Below are 19,505 nucleotides of genomic sequence, written 5' to 3' on the forward strand. Positions count from 1 at the left end.
TTCCCTGTGGCCCTGGGACTCAATGGAAATGGCTTCCCGCAGAGTCTCCAGTGCCACCCGCCTGTCCCTGTTGGACGCCAACATGTCCTCCCTGTGTGACTGGCTAATGGAGTCTGTTGCCTGCTGTAGTTGTTCAATTAGCCTTTCTTGGGGGACAATGGAAGTGGCCACCCTATCCATGGCCTGAGCCATCATCTCAGTTGCTGCTGCCTGTTGGTTTGCCATACGGTATATGGATTGCTCCCATGCGGTATTGCCAGGTGGCGTACGGCCACCGCGTCGGTGTGCACCACACCTGTCTGGGGCAAGGCGAACTGCGCCTTGCTGTGCCGGCACTGCCTGAGGCTGCAGGACTGCATTCCCCCTCTGATCTGCTGGCCCAGGAACAGGATCAGATGTAGCGGAGTGTGACCCTGCATCCGTAACCACCAAAGGCTGACCTACCAACACTGACATCCCCATTGAGGGTTCTACCCCTGGTGCAGGTGGGTTGGACAGTACAGAATCCCTCCCAGAGACACTTACCTGCGACGCAACATAGGTCTCATCATCCGAATCGACACCTGAATAGAGCTTGGGGGAGGTGCACCCAGAGACACCCCTTGAGATGATGGCCTGCAGCAAGTGTGGGTTCTCACCCACCACCACACCACGTCCCTCACTGGTGCCCGGTCGGGCCTGAGACCCCTCCTGGGTCTGCACCATCTCCACAACCCCAGCAATATCAAGTGCGTCATCCCCTGCAAAGACATGAAAGAAAAGAAATGGGAACAGGCATTAGCAACATGGAACACAATTAGGGCTGAGAAGCAACAGAAACAGTACTTCATTGACACATGTCCCACATGACTATAACCCTCCCATGCATGCACTGTCACTGCGTATGAAGGGGAGGTAAATGGCACACATTGTTGACACCAAGATTGAAGACCAACTAATTTGCTGCATGCTGCCTAGCAGTGCCATCACACATTGGCCTGTGATTGGCATGTCCAATACACATACATGACACATGCCATGGCATGTACCCTAGCCATGTCACACATGTGACAATAGGACTGAGAAATGCCTAGTGAAAGTGGTGGAATGCAGACAATCAGCCTGAATGAACACAAAATAACATGCAACTATGTTGTGGCAAGATGACAATTCAAGGGCAACTGGCATGAGGTTGGGCTGAATGTCTACTGTTGCCAGAAGGGATACTGCAACACCCAAATCCTGGTGCTAAGAATGTTTTGGATGAAGCACATGGGTGACCCAAACCACTCAGGCACACACCCCCTCACCTGGCACTCAATCAGAAGCACTCACACACACGCCATGCACATGGATGACACACACATGCATGTGCACTCACCGGACAATGCCTCGTAATCTGGCAGGTCTACCACGCTTTGGATCTGTTCCTCTGTGACGTAGGTCCCAGCAACATATTCATGTGGAGTGAGGTCTATGTCCTCTGCCGGAGACCCACCTCCAGTCACTAGAGTTGCGGCATGACTTGAGGCCAGCTTTTTCTTTGCCCTGCGCTTAACGTCATTCCAGCGCTTGTAGCAATCATTAGCTGTGCGCCTCACGAATCCAAGGGCACTTACGAGTTCTGCATGGTCTGCCAGTGTGCCTGACGTTGTGCAGGTGTGGTTTTGCATCCTGCAGTAATCACCATTTCGCTGTCATGTGCGGACACATACTCCACAAGTGCATCAAGTTCGACCCGATTGAAGCAGGGCTTCCTTGCTGGGCCGGACTGTGTAGCCCTGTCTGGGGCATCAGCCTGTACTGGACGAGCACTCTTCCTCTTCCGCTTGGAAGGTGGTGGTGATACTGAGTGTCCTACGCCGCTCTGGACACTAGGGGCAGGAGCCCCGGTGGACTGTGGACTAGGAGTGTGGGAATGAAGACTCACCATGGGAGTTGGTGCAGGCATTAGCTGAAGTGTGATGTGGTCAGGGGAAACATCAGCAGGATGGAATAGGACCGACACTGTCCTGGCTGGGACACTCAGAGCTGGGGTGGATGGAGCCGCAGCTGCCCCTGCAGCCTCCCCACCCTGCCTACTCGGGCAGCAGATGACATAGCTGCCCCTGATCCACGTGGGCTGGTGACACCAACGTGCACCGCCACATGTGGCCTAGACCTGCTGACCTGGAAGTCAGCCATGGAGTCACCCAGTGCCAGGTCTGGTGCCACAATGGGCTGGTCCAACAAGGGCTGAGCAGGGATGGTGTCAGTCACGTTACCCTCATCCAGGGGGGCGGGCATGGGTGTCCCTGACTGATCACCCACACATGGGGGGCTAGGGGCACTCTGCAAGTCCTGGCCATATCCCCTACCATATCCACCACGGCCACCTCTTGTGGCTCGCCCACCTTTGCCACCCTTACCGCGTGCTCGCCTCCCAACCATGGCACTGATGTTGTTGTGCGTATGGGAGTTGCAGTACATTATTGTCCTGGGCAATTGGGGGACAAAGGGGAAGGGTACTAGATGGAATTCGTACCCTAGTGCTCTAGCAAGGCTGTATGTGACCCTGGGGGAAGATGACGGGACACGCAACGCACAGGCAGGAGATAATGTGCACGCAACCCCTCCTAGACCACGTGCGTGGAAAAAAAAACCTGCAACACGCTGTGGCACCCAGAAACACAAAAATGAACGTATGCGTGTCACACGCAGCCTAGACTGACCTCTGAAGGGGTAGGCAACACACGGGGCAAGCACAGATGTCAAATACGTGCGCAACTCACCGTCTGCCAGGAAAAACCGCGTGTAAAATACGCGCGTGTGCGCGTTGGCAACACCCCCACCAAAAGAAGAATTGTACGCTGTCTGAGGAGACAGGACAACAGAAGAAGTGAACGCTGTTTGAGGAAAAAGGCCCAGGAAAAAACAAGAAGAGAAAAAGCTGTCCAAGGTAACAGGGAGTACAAACTTGGAACGCCGTGAAGTAAATCGCGTGTGAACCGACAAGAAGTACAGATTTCACCCACTCGCTCTCCACGAAAAGCACGTACAAGGAAATGGCGTTCTACACGTACCTTTTAAACATGCCCACACGTCCAGCGTCACTTCCGCGTGTACGCGCTAAGGCCCCATCCTCCAATTACACACTCTGACGTGCAGTCATTGGACGTGTAACATGCACCCATGTACAGGGAAACGCCCGCACATGCACGTCACAGACGCGCATACGCTCTGTTGGCCTTTGGGCCAATGAATTTGCGTACGTGTGCTGACGCGCTTACGCGCTAAGGCCCTTTCCTCGAATTACACGCAGACGTGCTGGATTTTCACGTGCCAAATCACTCCGTATCAAGCTGGCCACGCGTAAGCACACGGAAGACCACACTCCTGCTCAGAAGGCCGAATTACTGCCCACAGAGCCCCGAGCACGCTCCCACCTGCCATCTGATGCTGCCTGATTGCCTGCTGCCCACGTGCCCTGCCATTTGCTGCCTGCATTTCAGCCAGGGGTGCTGTTGCTGTGACCACCCCTGCTGGAACCGAAGACTCCCGACTGGGATTCCATCGCTCCACAGCCCAGCCCCAGGACCCAGTTGCCCACCCACTCCTGCCTCTGGGGTTGTCATGTCGGGCACTGCAACATCTGGCACCACTGACAACCCCCGGCCAGAGAGGCAGAGGGGCACCAGCTTCACTGCCACCGAAGTTGGTGTCCTGGTGGAGCAAGTCCTGGGGCAGTATGATGCCCTCTTCGGAAGTTTGCGCGCCGACAAGGAAGGACGGACTCGGATCTGGACGGACATCGTGGCTGCCATCAACGCGGAGGGGGTGGCAGTCCGCGACTTCCAACATGTCAAGAAGCGCTGGGAGGACTTCAGGTCCAGGACCCTCAACAAGGCCCGCGCCTCTTGAAGGCAGCGGATGCTAAGGGGCGCCGGGGCCACTTGTCGGAAGATCAGATGAGGCTCCTGGAACGCATATCCCAAGCGCTCCACGTCCAGGTCCTTGAGAGGCAGACCCGTCTGGAGTCGAGCGGTAAATGTACATGCATCATGATTGTAAACTGTGAGTGTGGTGATGTGCCAGTAGTGTGCAGGTTGCACATCTGTTTGTATGGGGCCGAGTATGGGTGGGGGTGTACAGGGCTGTGAGGCTAACACATGCGAGGGCTGTCATGTGTGAGGCATGGATGGTGCTTGTGTGTGTAGGCTTGCATGCCAAATGCAGATGTGTGGGCATACATGTTTGGATGAATGTGTATTTAAGTAGGCATGTTCGTGATGTCACACATGGATGTTGTTTTAGGCTGCATGGATCAGCACTGTGTACATGTGCAGGTGTGTGTATTTGACAAGGGTGCAACAGTGATGCAACATGGATGCATGTGACAACGGGATGTGGAAGCCTGATTGGCAGATGTGACATGGATGCCCCTCTGAACACTGCAACAGTTGGCAGAGGTGTACACATGCATGCAAGTGTGGTGGTGTGTGTGCATGTGTAGTGCACTCCATGTGTTGCATGTGATGTCTGGCTCACCTTTGCCTGCTCATGCTGTTGTATGTGTATGGATGGTGCTGGCAGTTGCGATATGGCTGTGGTATGGCTCATGTGTGCGAGTTGAAATGACATGTGTGTTGGCGATTGTGATGCCACGTCTGAGGTTTGCCAATGCCACTCATGTACAACTGTCATGTGTGTATGTGTCCATTGTACAGTGCCCTGATGCCTGTGTTTTATTTCTCCCTGTCTGCAGCGTCAACTGATGAAGAGGGCGGAGAAGGTGCTGTGGAACACAGCGGCAGGGATCGCACCGCCAGCCGGAGACGCAAGGCCCGGCTCCCCTCCCAGGTTGTGATCTCGTCGGGGAGTGAGGAGACCTGTGCCGCGTCCCAGGCCGCAGATGCCGGGTGGAGGTCCAAGAGGCGGAGGTCGGAGTTGGACTCCTCGGCGGCAGAGGGGGCAGCTGGGACCCCACAGGGCCCAACGGGGGAAGATGGCACAGAGTCATCCAGGTTGGTGGGGGGTTTGGTGCAGGAGGAGGCCATGCAAGCAACAGAGACGGGATCTGGAGGTGGGGATTCCACTGGTGCTAGTGGTGCAGTGCAGGACCAGGGACAGGAGGCAGCACAGGCCGCTGTGGAGGTGCCTGTGTGCAATCCTGTCCCTGATCCTGTCACTGCATCATCTTGCACCAGCAGGGATGCCTACGTCCAGACCCGTTTTCAGGCAGGGGATGAGCTCACAACAACTGGCCTTCCTCTGCATGCAGACGTGGCTATCCGGGTCCGGGTTGAGCCTGTCCTGACTGGTGTGGCGTTGCGTCAACGGGCCTATTCGAGGTGAACTGCAGTCTTTTCATGAGGAGACTGCACGTCATCTTGAATGGCTCGTTGACTGCGTCAGCCTACTGGGACAGGTCACCCAGGCCGGATTCCTCCGTTTGATGGGGCTTGCTCCGACCCCCTCCTCAACTGAACCCCCTATGCGCCAGTCGTCCTCCGTGCCATCTTCCCACCCATTAGTCACCTGGGTGCCCTCTGGAGCTGCCTCTGACGGTGCGGCCAGGCTGGTGGAGGAGGCATCCCTGCCACAGTCGGGAGTCGGACGTCCAGCAGGGGTGGCCACATCAACGACTGCACCCCAGCCAGTGGCGGATGTGCAGGCAGCAGGAGGCAGGGCACGGGCAGAGGCGCAGCAGCAGCAGCAACGAGGTGGGAGCCATGATGGCTCGGGGCCTTTGACATCGGAGGGGCAGGCATCGGCCGGAGGGCAGGAGGACCCAGGACGGGAAGTGTCTTCCATGTGGCAGCGGTTGGGCCACGCCATAGATGCGGAGCGGCAGCGGGCGGAAGAGGCACGGCTCACGATGGTCAGGGCGGAGAACTCCATGCGGAGGGCCCTGAGGCGGGCCGAGTGCCTCGAGGCAATCCGCAGGGAGTTGGAGGTGAACATGTCAATGGCACTGCGGACCCTCGGGGCCATGGAGGAGGACCGCCTCCGGTACATTGAGCAGGAGTTCGATGATGCCCTGGCCCGGAACATCCCGAAGTGAGCCGTCGGACTAGCCCGCTGCCCTTGTAAATAGTTCTGTAGTTAATGTTAGGTTTCCTTTGGTTTTGCATTTTTTTTGGACCTTTTGGACAATGGGCCACATTTTTGTATATAGTTTTTTTTATTAGGTAGTGTTATTAGATAGGTTTCATTTCTTCTGTTGGGATCATGGACCCTGGATTGTTTATCTGTATATAGTTGACTGTTGGATTTTCATATTTTTTTATGATTTACCAATGGATCAATGGTTTTCGATTTTAATTTTCCATTGGATTTACTTTTGTGGACTGTGACTTTGGACACCTATCCTTTGGATTATGATTTGTGGTTTTGCATTATTTCACAGACATGCTGTTTTTTTTTTTTAAATTCCCATTTTTGTTTGTTTATTTTTGATTCGATTTATGTTGCTTTTAATACATATTTTTTCTTAAAACTTCAATGTGTAGTATCATCTCATTGGTTTATGCATATCATGATATGGGTTTTGACATTCACTGACACCCATTGTGTGTATGTGAGGGACATGTGTTCATTTCCAAACTTGCAATTGGGGTTCTATCATGTTATTGCCATTTCTAAGTGTGTGGTTGCAATACTCGGGTGGGTGTTTTGCATTTGGAGGCTGACCATAAGGGCCAGGGATCCAGATTGTGATGACATGTTGGCTGGGGGACATGTGTGGGGGCCTGGTGGAGGGTGCCCCACAGTGCTGGGGGGTGGGGGTGCAGGGGGACATGAGTGGGACATGAGTGGGGGCCTGCTGGCAGGTGCCCCACAGTGCTGGGTGGTGGGGGTGCAGGGGGACATGAGTGGGGGCCTGCTGGCAGGTGCTCCACAGTGCTGGGGGGTGGGGGTGCAAGGAGACATTAGTTGGACATGAGTGGGGGCCTGGTGGAAGGTGCCCCTGACTGGTGGGGGCTGGGGGTGCAGGGAGACATGAGTGGGGGCCTGGTGGAGGGTGCCCCTGACTGGTGGGGGGTGGGGGTGCAGGGAGACATGAGTGGGGGCCTGGTGGAGGGTGCCCCTGAGTGGTGGGGGGTGGGGGTGGGGGTGCAGGGAGACATGAGGGAGGCTTGGTGGAGGGTGCCCCTGACTCGTGGGGGTGCAGGGGGACTTGAGTGTCTGCCTTTTTTAGGGTGCCCCACAGTGCTGGGGGGTGGGGGTGCAGGGGGACATGAGTGGGACATGAGTGGGGGCCTGCTGGCAGGTGCCCCACAGTGCTGGGGGGTGGGCGTGCAGGGGGACATGAGTGGGACATGACTGGGGGCCTGCAGGCAGATGCCCCACAGTGCTGGGGGGTGGGGGTGCAAGGAGACATGAGTGGGGGCCTGGTGGAGGGTGCCCCTGGATGCAGGGGGGTGAGGGTGCAGGGGGACATGAGTGGGACATGAGTGGGGGCCTGCTAATAGGTGCCCCACAGTGCTGGGGGCTGGGGGTGCAAGGAGACATGAGTTGGACATGAGTGGGGGCCAGGTGGAGGGTGCCCCTGACTGGTGGGGGGTGGGGGTGCAGGGAGACATGAGTGGGGGCCTGGTGGAGGATGCCCCTGACTGGTGGGGGTTGGGGGTGCAGGGAGACATGAGTGGGGGCCTGGTGGAGGGTGCCCCTGACTGGTGGGGGGTGGGGGTGCAGGGAGACATGAGTGGGGGCCTGGTGGAGGGTGCCCCTGACTGGTGGGGGGTGGGGGTGCAGGGGGACATGAGTGGGGGCCTGGTGGAGGGTGCCCCACAGTGTTGGGGGGTGGGGTGCAGGGGGACATGAGTGGGACATTAGTGGGGGCCTGCTGGCAGGTGCCCCCCAGGGCTGGTGGGTGGGGGTGCAGGGGGAAATGAGTGGGACATGAGTGGGGGCCTGCTGGCAGGTGCCCCACAGTGCTGGTGGTGGGGGTGCAAGGAGACATGAGTGGGGGCCTGGTGGAGGGTGCCCCTGGATGCAGGGGGGTGGGGGTGCAGGAAGACATGAGTGGGACATGAATGGGGGCCTGCTGGCAGGTGCCCCACAGTGCTGGGGGGGTGGGGGTGCAGGGCGAAATGAGTGGGACATGAGTGGGGGCCTGCTGGCAGGTGCCCCACAGTGCTGGGGGTGGGGGTACAAGGAGACATGAGTTGGACATGAGTGGGGGCCTTGTGGAGGGTGCCCCTGACTGGTGGGGGGTGGCGGTGCAGGGAGACATGAGTGGGGGCCTGGTGGAGGGTGCCCCTGGATGAAGGGGGGTGGGGGTGCTGGGAGACATGAGTGGGGGCCTGGTGGAGGGTGCCCCTGACTGGTGGGGGTGGGGGTGCAGGGAGACATGAATGGGGGCCTGGTGGAGGGTGCCCCTGGATGCTGGGGGGTGGGGGTGCAAGGAGACATGAGTTGGACATGAGTGGGGGCCTGGTGGAGGGTGCCCCTGACTGGTGGGGGGTGGGGGTGCAGGGAGACATGAGTGGGGGCCTGGTGGAGGGTGCCCCTGACTGGTGGGGGGTGGGGGAGCAGGGAGACATGAGTGGGGGCCTGGTGGAGGGTGCCCCTGGATGCAGGGCTGTGGGGGTGCAGGGGGACATGAGTGGGGGCCTGGTGGAGGGTGCCCCTGACTGGTGGGGGGTGGGGGTGCAGGGAGACATGGGTGGGGGCCTGTTGGAGGGTGCCCCTGGATGCAGGGGGGTGGGGGTGCAGGGGGACATGATTGGGGGCCTGGTGGAGGGTGCCCCACAGTGCTGGGGGGTGGAGGTGCAGGGAGACATGAGTGGGGGCCCAATGGAGGGTGCCCCTGGATGCTGGGGTGTGGGGGTGCAGGGAGACATGAGTGGGGGCCTGGTGGAGGGTGCCCCTGACTGGTGGGGGTGGGGGTGCAGGGAGACCTGAGTGGGGGCCTGGTGGAGGGTGCCCCTGACTGGTGGGGGGTGGGGGTGCAGGGAGACATGAGTGGGGGCCTGTTGGAGGGTGCCCCTGGATGCAGGGGGGTGGGGGTGCAGGGGGTCATGAGTGGGGTCCTGGTGGAGGTTGCCCCACAGTGCTGGGGGGTGGGGGTGCAGGGAGACATGAGTGGGGGACTGGTGGAGGGTGCCCCTGGATGCTGGGGGTGCAGGGAGACATGTGTGGGGGCCTGGTGGAGGGTGCCCCACAGTGCTGGGGGGTGGGGGTGCAGGGGGACATGATTGGGGGCCTGGTGGAGGGTGCGCCACAGTGCTGGGGGGTGTGGGTGCAGGGAGACATGAATGGGGGCCCAGTGGAGGGTGCCCCTGGTTGCTGGGGGGTGGGGGTGCAGGGAGACATGAGAGGGGGCCTGGTGGAGGGTGCCCCTGACTGGTGGGGGTGGGGGTGCAGGGAGACATGAGTGGGGGCCTGGTGGAGGGTGCCCCTGACTGGTGGGGGGTGGGGGTGCAAGGAGACATGAGTGGGGGCCTGTTGGAGGGTGCCCCTGACTGGTGGGGGTTGGGGGTGCAGGGAGACATGAGTGGGGGCCTGGTGGAGGGTGCCCCTGACTGGTGGGGGGTGGGGGTGCAGGGAGACATGAGTGGGGGCCTGGTGGAGGGTGCCCCTGACTGGTGGGGGGTGGGGGTGCAGGGGGACATGAGTGGGGGCCTGGTGGAGGGTGCCCCACAGTGTTGGGGGGTGGGGTGCAGGGGGACATGAGTGGGACATTAGTGGGGGCCTGCTGGCAGGTGCCCCCCAGGGCTGGTGGGTGGGGGTGCAGGGGGAAATGAGTGGGACATGAGTGGGGGCCTGCTGGCAGGTGCCCCACAGTGCTGGTGGTGGGGGTGCAAGGAGACATGAGTGGGGGCCTGGTGGAGGGTGCCCCTGGATGCAGGGGGGTGGGGGTGCAGGAAGACATGAGTGGGACATGAATGGGGGCCTGCTGGCAGGTGCCCCACAGTGCTGGGGGGGTGGGGGTGCAGGGCGAAATGAGTGGGACATGAGTGGGGGCCTGCTGGCAGGTGCCCCACAGTGCTGGGGGTGGGGGTACAAGGAGACATGAGTTGGACATGAGTGGGGGCCTTGTGGAGGGTGCCCCTGACTGGTGGGGGGTGGCGGTGCAGGGAGACATGAGTGGGGGCCTGGTGGAGGGTGCCCCTGGATGAAGGGGGGTGGGGGTGCTGGGAGACATGAGTGGGGGCCTGGTGGAGGGTGCCCCTGACTGGTGGGGGTGGGGGTGCAGGGAGACATGAATGGGGGCCTGGTGGAGGGTGCCCCTGGATGCTGGGGGGTGGGGGTGCAAGGAGACATGAGTTGGACATGAGTGGGGGCCTGGTGGAGGGTGCCCCTGACTGGTGGGGGGTGGGGGTGCAGGGAGACATGAGTGGGGGCCTGGTGGAGGGTGCCCCTGACTGGTGGGGGGTGGGGGAGCAGGGAGACATGAGTGGGGGCCTGGTGGAGGGTGCCCCTGGATGCAGGGCTGTGGGGGTGCAGGGGGACATGAGTGGGGGCCTGGTGGAGGGTGCCCCTGACTGGTGGGGGGTGGGGGTGCAGGGAGACATGGGTGGGGGCCTGTTGGAGGGTGCCCCTGGATGCAGGGGGGTGGGGGTGCAGGGGGACATGATTGGGGGCCTGGTGGAGGGTGCCCCACAGTGCTGGGGGGTGGAGGTGCAGGGAGACATGAGTGGGGGCCCAATGGAGGGTGCCCCTGGATGCTGGGGTGTGGGGGTGCAGGGAGACATGAGTGGGGGCCTGGTGGAGGGTGCCCCTGACTGGTGGGGGTGGGGGTGCAGGGAGACCTGAGTGGGGGCCTGGTGGAGGGTGCCCCTGACTGGTGGGGGGTGGGGGTGCAGGGAGACATGAGTGGGGGCCTGTTGGAGGGTGCCCCTGGATGCAGGGGGGTGGGGGTGCAGGGGGTCATGAGTGGGGTCCTGGTGGAGGTTGCCCCACAGTGCTGGGGGGTGGGGGTGCAGGGAGACATGAGTGGGGGACTGGTGGAGGGTGCCCCTGGATGCTGGGGGTGCAGGGAGACATGTGTGGGGGCCTGGTGGAGGGTGCCCCACAGTGCTGGGGGGTGGGGGTGCAGGGGGACATGATTGGGGGCCTGGTGGAGGGTGCGCCACAGTGCTGGGGGGTGTGGGTGCAGGGAGACATGAATGGGGGCCCAGTGGAGGGTGCCCCTGGTTGCTGGGGGGTGGGGGTGCAGGGAGACATGAGAGGGGGCCTGGTGGAGGGTGCCCCTGACTGGTGGGGGTGGGGGTGCAGGGAGACATGAGTGGGGGCCTGGTGGAGGGTGCCCCTGACTGGTGGGGGGTGGGGGTGCAAGGAGACATGAGTGGGGGCCTGTTGGAGGGTGCCCCTGGATGCAGGGGGGTGGGGGTGCAGGGGGACAAGAGTGGGGGCCTGGTGGAGGTTGCCCCACAGTGCTGGGGGGTGGGGGTGCAGGGAGACATGTGTGGGGGCCTGGTTGAGGGTGCCCCTGAATGCTGGGGGGTGGGGGTAAAGGGGGGCATGAGTTGGACATGAGTGGGGGCCTGCTGGCAGGTGCCCCACAGTGCTGGGGGGTGGGGGTGCTGGGAGACATGCGTTGTTGATCAGTAGTGCAAGGTGACATGTGGCTTGGCTGGGGGCATGCCCATGGTGGATGGGCTGCCTGTGGGACATGAGCAGGGGTGCAGGGTAGTCCCCTGTGGTGTGGGCTGCCTGCAGGGGCCGTGGAGGGTGTAGAGGGAACACCTGGGAGGACCCACATGGCCAATTCACGTGTGAAACTTGCCGCTAACCCCTGAAATACACGTACCCTGCTGAATTTGCGTGTGAGACTTCCCGCGCACCACTGGAATACACGTAGCCAGGACAATCGCATGTGGAACTTCCCGCGCACCCCTGAAATACACGTACCCTGCTGTATTTGCGTGTGAAACTTCCCGCGCACCCCTGAAATACACGTGCCCTGATGGAATCGCGTGTGAAACTTCACGCGCACCCCTGAAATACACGTACCCAGGACAATTGCGTGTGGAACTTCCCGCGCACCCCTGAAATACACGTACCCTGCTGAATTCGCGTGTGAGACTTCCCGCGCACCCCTGGAATACACGTACCCAGGACAATCGCGTGTGGAACTTCCCGCGCACCCCTGAAATACACGTGCCCTGATGGAATCGCGTGTGAAACTTCACGCGCACCCCTGAAATACACGTACCCAGGACAATCGCGTGTGAAACTTCCCGCGAACCCCAGAAATACACGTTCCCCGCTTGGCGTTTGCTGTTTGGCAGCCCTGTGAACTGGTCCAGGTTTAGCGCAGACATTTGCGATGAATTGGGGATTTTGATGGCTTTTCCTTGCGCGAGGGCGTTCTTGGAGGCGTAACTGGCGCTGCTGCAGGGTCGCTGCGCCACTCTGTGCCACGGCTGGTTTTGGAGGCTAAAATCTATGAATACGCTTTGCGATGAAATGGATTTTATCGCACGCGGCTGGCGCAGTGTATCACACGGGGACACTGTGCGCCAGCCGCGTGTGCCACTTTTGTGCGAAATTCTATGAATTACCCTGAATATTGTGACCCTCGAAAGGTAAGGGTCAACAGCAGCGTGAATGGCCTTTGAGGCAGCTGGAGGGATGCGCTCTCCCACAGGAGTGTCTCTTGTGGTGAGAGGAGTGGAAACGGAGCATGTGGTAGAGGAACTCAACCTACTACGTTCATCACAAGGTACAACCTTGCGAACGGCCACACCGTGGAACGACCTCAGGTGTCACTTCATGGATGTTGTACCAAAGCTGTACAAACCACGCCTCCCACGACTCAGCACCATTTTGCACTGGTTGCAGGTGACCTTGTTCACACATGCTTTTGGTACGTTACCATGAATGGTAAACAACCGCCACACCCAAGACTCCCGACGAGTGCTGGTAGTAGGGACTTCCACTACCTCATCCTCTTCATCCTCTTCATCCTCGTCCTCTACATCCTCACGTCTGTTCCCCTCTGAAGGCCCTTGGGGAGGTGATGGAGGAGTTGGGGGTTGTACTGAGGCAGATGTAGCAACAGCAGCCATGGATGCCATCAAGGTTGGTGAGATAATCTCAGCAAGAGCAGCAAAGGCAGCAAAAGTCAATCTGCAATAGTCAGATGCACAATGAAGATCAGCTCTGGGGTGTGGCCTTTTATAGGGGTGGAGGGGTGTGCTTCACGGACAGATCAAACACCCCAAAAAGGTTCAAAAAGTTCCAAAAAGTATGTGGAAAGCCAGGGTCATTGTCTGGGACATGTGCAATGGTGAATTTTTACTTTAAAAATACTTTGGATTGTCTGAAAAAGTACTTTTAAAATGTTCAGGAACCGGACAGTGTGCGCAAATCAGGACACACGCTCAGCGTGGGTGCGGTCACATGATGACGTCGGGAACAAGTCCGCGAAGGTCGTGCACATATGCGTGGGTGTTCTACGGACAGTGTTCGGGTCCTCAAACAAATTAAAAGTGCGACACAAGTTAGACAGATAGTTACAGACAGGCGCGATGTTCGTACGACTTATGGCTTTGGTGCGCATGTGCGTAGATGTTCTACAGACTGTACGGACAGGTATAGTGTCCTTAGGACACCTCCATTTTGTTTAATTATGGACATCACGGATACCGAGCGTGTTCTAAGAACAGTTCCATTTTGTTTGCCTACAGTACGGACAGGTATAGTGTCCTTAGGACAGCCCCATTTTGCTGATTGCGGACATTCCGGACACCGGGTGTGTTCTAAGAACAGTTCCATCTTGCTTGCGAATGGTACAGACAGGTATAGTGTCCTTAGGACACCCTCATTTTGCTAATTACGGACATTCCAGACACCGGGTGTGTTCTAAGAACAATTCCATCTTGCTTGCGAACGATACAGACAGGTATAGTGTCCTTAGGACACCCCCATTTTGTCGAATTACGGACATCCCGGACACCCGCGCCATTCGCGGACACCCCAACTGACTTTTAAAAAAAAATAAGACACAAAGGATTGAATTAAAATATATTTTATATATTATATACAAATACAAAATTTATGAAAGAGAGGGGGAAGCAGAAACTGACACTAATATATGGGAATTAGGGGTTTGGAGAGGATGGATGAAAGGAGATGAAGGGATTGAAGTCTCATCAAAACGTTTTTCTTGGTGTTGAGAGTTTGGGGATAGTTCACTGGGGCATAGAGCAGGAGAGCAGGTGCATGTGGGACAATGATATTTAATTTTTTCTTTTATGTGGTCCTCCACAAAATGTTTCAAAAGATTAAAATTTGCGATAAGCAAGGTCAATTTTTTGTTCCATGCGCTGCAGAGTATTTTCTAATGTCTGTTTTGGTGTATTATTTTCAATGTTTGTATGGTCTGTTAAAAAAAATATATATGTTAAGTGCACATAAAGTAATGATTATTAATTTGTTTATATGGAGAAGTGTCTACCATTAGTATCACTGTCTTCAGACATTTCCTCATGTGGGAAATTTTCCTCAAGCCATTCCAAACTACTGGACATTTCTGTGTAAAAAAATATATTACTTTTAGTGTACCTAATACAGAAAGTTTAGAAATATATAAGAAAAATGAAGTTTACTTACTAGTTTCTTGTGTTGTTACTGTTGTGTAGGTCTGTTGTTGCTCCTAGCTGTGCAGTTTCTGTGAGGTAATTATGTTGGAAGCATATCTTTTTTGTTTTGGTATATTCCATTTTAGTACATATGCTATTTAAATGGACGGTTGATGTGTTACATATATAGGTTCCACTTCTTATTTATTATTACATATAATGTGTTTATGTGCTGCTTTTTGAACTTGCTCAGTGTTTATATGGCATGATAGAACAATTTAAGATACCCTCTGAGTTTTTGGGTAGTGTTGCAGTTGTCCGCGTCCATCTGCGGACATACGCACAGTCCGCGGACATCAAAATCACTAGCTGGGGGTTCAGTATGTTCAATGTTATATGTATATAAAGTATGGGAATCCTAGTAAACAGCTATCAAATTCACACTATGAATACGTATATTCAGTAAAATAAAATTTGATAAAGGGAGATTATGGTTAAGTTGCGCTACTAAAAACCTATGAAATTCAGTAAAAAAACGTTGTTAAAGTGACGTTATGGTTAGGTTGCGCTACTAAAAACTTATGAAATTCAGTAAAAAAAACTTTGTTAAAGGGAGGTTATGGTTCAAAGTAAAAATTAAAAACTCCTGAAATTCGCCAGTTATGGTAAGCTAAGCAAACAAAACTCGCGCCACCACTGTGCATTGCTAAGACTAACACCCAGGACTTCAAAGATGACATCATAAATGTCATTGATGATATCACTGATGACATCATGTGCATTTACTTTTCACGAAAAGTCTGTACAAGGGATTCTTATTATAATGTTGATAAAAACACTGTTTAAAAAGGTGTCAAGGATCATTGGAATAGATATCTTGAGCTATGTAGTGCATTAGGCAATGCATTGATATAAATAGAATTCTATTATGAAGTTCTTTACAGTATACTAAGTTACTCATGTATAAATATTAGCATTGCATGCAGCATACATGATGGAGGTGCAATATTCATAATCTTACCATGTTGAATAGTGAATTGATAAATGCTTTCTTATTAGAGTTTGGTGTACTGTGCAACATGTAATAAGTAGCTAATAAAACCACTCACTACATCATTTCATTAGAACACACAAAACACAAAGACACAATAACACATACAAATATGAGTATATATAGAGAAAGTGAAGTACGCAAAAGCAGTAGTAGAAGCAGAAAGTGTTCACAACCTAACTGATTATCTTTATGCACAGAAAGGCTTGCTCTGCTTCAAACTACTACTTCCCTATGTACAAATATCACATGATGTGACTGCACCCTAAAGAAAGTAATGCAAACACAAATATGAGCACATCCAGAGAAAGTACAGTAGTAAAAAAATAGCAGAACAATAAGAAACTGTTGATAACCTTACTGATTGTCTTCATACACAGAAAGCATATGCTGTGAGTGGACCCTAAGTGAATTACTGTAAGAACATATTTGAAGTATAAGTGTACAAATATAGTACTTTTTGATTTCTTTGTTCCTAACTATTACTGTCTAAGATATATATATAAAGGAAAAAACAGCGAGTCAGACATGTGATGTCATAAGTGATGTCATCAATAACATTTGTGATATCATCTTTGATGTCTTGGTGTTAGCCTTAGCAGTGCACGGTGGTGGCGCGAGTTATGGTTGCTTAGGTTACCATAACTGGCGAATTTCAGGGGGTTTTCAATTTTACTTGGAACCATAACGTCCCTGTAACAACGTTTTTTTCACTGAATTTCATAGGTTTTTATTAGTGCAACTTAACCATAACATCCCTACACTTCTCTATGTAAACCAATTAATAACCATTACTTTATGTGTACTTAACACATTTTTTTATAACAGACCATGCAGACATTAAAAATAATACAGAAACAAAGACCTTAGAAAATCATCTGCAGCGAATGAGGCAAAAAATAGATCTATTAAAAGAATAGTACGCTCAGCAATATTATTGTCCCAAGGGTTCGGTCATGTGTTTTTAAGCATACATTGATTGATCGTACAAACATTTCCCATGCACATTACCGTACCTTTCCTCTTTTTTACACATGCAAAATCAGGCAGCAGGGCACGGCCATCTTGTGATAATCGTATCTGTTGCCGCATCCCCAAGGTGGACTGCCCTGGCGGCACTACTTCATATACCCAGCCCCTCAGGCTGACATCACCAAACCTAATGATATTCTCCACCTATCTCTAGGACATTACTGTGCAGCGTAGCCAAACGCGCCCAGTCATCACCTACGTGATACCGTTAATTGACGCAGAACCCGGAATATCAACACACATCATCTCACAATGCAGCACGCCCCAATTTTGAATATAAACCATACATTTAAAAGAAATGTCAAAACTGTACAATTTGTAAAGTACTTTTATTTCACAATAAACTCCCCAAGAACATCCGGCGATTGCCATATTCAAGCAAATGGGTGATTATTTTCTTTGTTCACGTTCCACAATTGTTTATCGTGAGTCATGCAGTGTTCCTTTTGAGTATAAGAACCACATTGGGCATACTGTGAATCGCAAGGCTTCGGCATCAACTTGGTGCTAGGCCACCATAAACGATGTCAGGTTGCTGTTTATCGCTGGTACCGCGTAAGGGCATATCGGCCCATGATGATCATCCCAAAAGATCGTCATTGTGATGCAGCCATTCACTTGTATCTGCAGCTGCCGATTAAAGAACCCGTTTGTTGGTATCTGGAATCGATGACAATCGCAGAAAGGCAGGATTTAGCTATTTGAAAAACATAACAGAAATGTGTCTCAGTAGCCGATCTTTATTACAATGTATCATTCTACCCATTATTTCGGCCCTGTGTTAAAACTAAGGATGAACACACACGTGAAACTATTTGCTTCAGAGGTTATTGTTATCCCTCACCTTTAGTTTTTCTCCGGCTCTACCAGAAATGTTGTCAGGCCCAGTATGGTAGTTTCCTGTCTGTTTCCATTTTCTTCCCACACTCCCCCTCCCTTCCTTATTTATGTCTTAGCTCTTGCACTATCTAAAATGTCGTCAGGCCGAGTGTGATAGTTAATTTCACATCCTTACATCCGTACAGCCCGTAAGAATGTCATTGTATTTTCCCTTGTTCCCTCCCTTGCCTTGAAGAGTTTTGAAACACATTGTGAATAGGCGCTATATAAATAAACTATCATATCATGTCATATAATTACCAACACCCTTGACATCCTTGCCCAAGTCATGAGGATCCGCATGAAATCTGCCTCCAAGCATAACACCTGGTACCACTCCGAACTTGCAGACCAAAAACATAAAAGCAGGGCTGCTGAATGGAGGTGGCACACTTAATGCTCACCCTTTGACAAACTGGCCTGCCGCCTGATCCCGAGACTCTACAGACTTTCCATCTGTGCGGAAAAAAAGAGCCCACTTTCCAAAACCCAGAATATACAGAACAGCCTTGTCACACACTCTTCCAACCCAACCCTCCACCTGCTCTCCCCCTACCACTCACCCTCCTCCTTCCTTCTTCTCCTCCACTCCTGGCACCCCTGAAGAAGTCATCACAGTTTTCAACTCCATGAAGGTCTCTCACAAACAGATTATCCAATGCTCTTCCAGAACCATCAAGGGCAACATCTCCTCTCTCACTCGTGCTCTTGCTGATCTCTGCAACCTCTGCTTTGCTACTGGTTCTTTTCCATCCTCCCTCAAGCCCTCTCTGGTGCCCCCCCGCCTTAAAAAACCCTCTGCAGAACCTTTCTGTTGTCACAATATATTATACAGCACAAGCAAGTCAAGGATCTCCTTCCCCTAAAATGAATGTGGTGCACAATGAAGCCGCTTTTTATTTTTACAACATAGATTCTTTCTAAAGGAAGCCTCCAACCCATCTCGTACCCAACCTCCACAAGCACCCTGTGTCACAGTAGACTAGGAACCAGACAGCTGTGTTATCAATTAATATTTTATTAATTTATGATTTATTGGGAAATTTGAATAAACAATTACAAGAGCAACCAAGGTGTGGCAACACAAATGGCAGAGTCCTTTTTGGTGAAGCGGCACACTGATACAACTTAAATATATAAAGCACAAGGATTTACTTTACTTCTTCCACCAGTATCATCAATGGACAGTTCAAAACACCAAAGAAATGACTGCAGCAAACAGGAGAGTGCATACGCACACATCATGGTCCGAGCAACCCCCACCACCCTTAAACCTCCACAGTTTTGGGTGGAAGGCAGTGGCAAGGAATGGGAACACAAGGTTAAAATAATTTTTGGAGTAATGCTTACAGAAACAATTTGGGGAGCCAGCAATGAATGGGGCAATTCATTTTCGCACACTGAAAAAATTGTTTATTTAGCACAACTGCTACGTGACAGCAGAGAAAGGACTTTGTGTTGCTTATACTTAGAAGACAGGAAGGGCTTTCAGAGAATACTAGCCAGCACACACAAGGAACATCGGTTTTAGGATATGCAACACGTAGGCAATGGAAAGGGAATGCAAATGGAAATTTGTTTTCACAACACAATAGGGAAAGAGGAACAAAATAGGAAAAACGTTTTTTTAGGAGATTAAGCTCACTTTCACTGGATTCAAAAATGCAAGTGGAATTCATTTTGACTGAGGCTGCAAATGACAGACAAGCTCTGGGCAATGGAGAACTCACAAATTGAAAATTGTTTTTTTGTTAAAATGACAGGTAAATAACAGGTAGGCTCTGAGAAAGGGCATAGCTCACAACAAGAAAATCGGTTTTAGGATTAGGATGACAGAGCCAGGAGAAAGTACAGTTGCAAATGGAAATTCGTTTTTCCGCTCACAATGAGATTGATTCTTTTGGTCAATACTTTTATTACTACAACAATTTGCAATGCACTGGGAAGAGATGGTGGATTTCGAATTTCCACACTACAAATCCTGTGAAATAAATGTGGAAATTAATTGATTTTCTTGTAAAAAATATACTATGGATCTACACAGGCAA

This window comes from Ambystoma mexicanum, chromosome 7p (genome assembly GCF_040938575.1).
Source record: "Ambystoma mexicanum isolate Mex_15411 chromosome 7p, UKY_AmexF1_1, whole genome shotgun sequence".
Classification (NCBI taxonomy): domain Eukaryota; kingdom Metazoa; phylum Chordata; class Amphibia; order Caudata; family Ambystomatidae; genus Ambystoma; species Ambystoma mexicanum.